The sequence below is a fragment of the Mastomys coucha genome, unplaced genomic scaffold, assembly GCF_008632895.1.
Source record: "Mastomys coucha isolate ucsf_1 unplaced genomic scaffold, UCSF_Mcou_1 pScaffold9, whole genome shotgun sequence".
Lineage (NCBI taxonomy): Eukaryota > Metazoa > Chordata > Mammalia > Rodentia > Muridae > Mastomys > Mastomys coucha.
Genome location: NW_022196915.1, coordinates 92,995,929 through 92,996,671, shown reverse-complemented (window position 1 = coordinate 92,996,671; position 743 = coordinate 92,995,929). Strand labels below are relative to the sequence as shown.

The 743-nt window shown below is 36.2% G+C and overlaps 1 non-coding gene across 1 annotated transcript; it reads left to right on the top strand.

Annotated features, from left to right (window-relative positions):
- Positions 1-322: 322 nt before the first annotated feature.
- Positions 323-486, top strand: LOC116085558. The gene has a single exon (XR_004116642.1). It is a non-coding gene; the product is annotated as a U1 spliceosomal RNA (small nuclear RNA).
- Positions 487-743: the final 257 nt, after the last annotated feature.

The following is a 743-nucleotide window of genomic DNA, read 5'->3' as shown; positions in this document are numbered from 1 at the left end:
TGCATAAATTTATTGATTTTTCATGAAGAAAAATGAAAATTAAAATCAAGAAATTAATAAAGGGTTGAAGAGATGGTTCAGTGTTTAAGAGCAGTGGTGACTCTTTCATAGGACCCTGATGACATGAAAGCATACAACTATCTTCCACTCTAGTCATAAAAGTCAGAAAATCTCTAAAGGCTTCATTAAGTACCTTGTACATAATGGGTACACATACACTTGTGCAGGCAAAACAACCATATATGTAGAAATAAATTATATTTTTAAAAATATTTTTGAAAAGTAATTGATAGAATAGCAGATAAGGAGAGCATCAATTTTCACACATATCAGGCAGGGGAGACACCATGTTCACAAAGGTGATTTTCTCAGAGCAAGACTTAGCCTTTGAACTCTGTATGCACTGACCCCTGTGATTTCCCAAAATGCTGAAACTTCAACTAAATAATTTGTGCAAGTGGTGCACTATATTCATATTCTCCCCCATTAAAAATAGTAGTGTATCAGTTATAAAGTAACACACTTTTTTCATTCTTCTCACATATACTTTATTTCTACTACAATTTCCCCTCCCTCCCCTCTCTTCAGGCTCTCACCAGCTCCCAGATGCGCACCCCTACCCCTACTTCCCTTCAGAAAAGATCTGGCTTCCCAGGGACATTAAACAAAGTGCATAACAAGCTAAAATAAGAGCAAGCACATAATCATTACATCAACACTGGGTGAGGTAAAGCAGTAGAGAA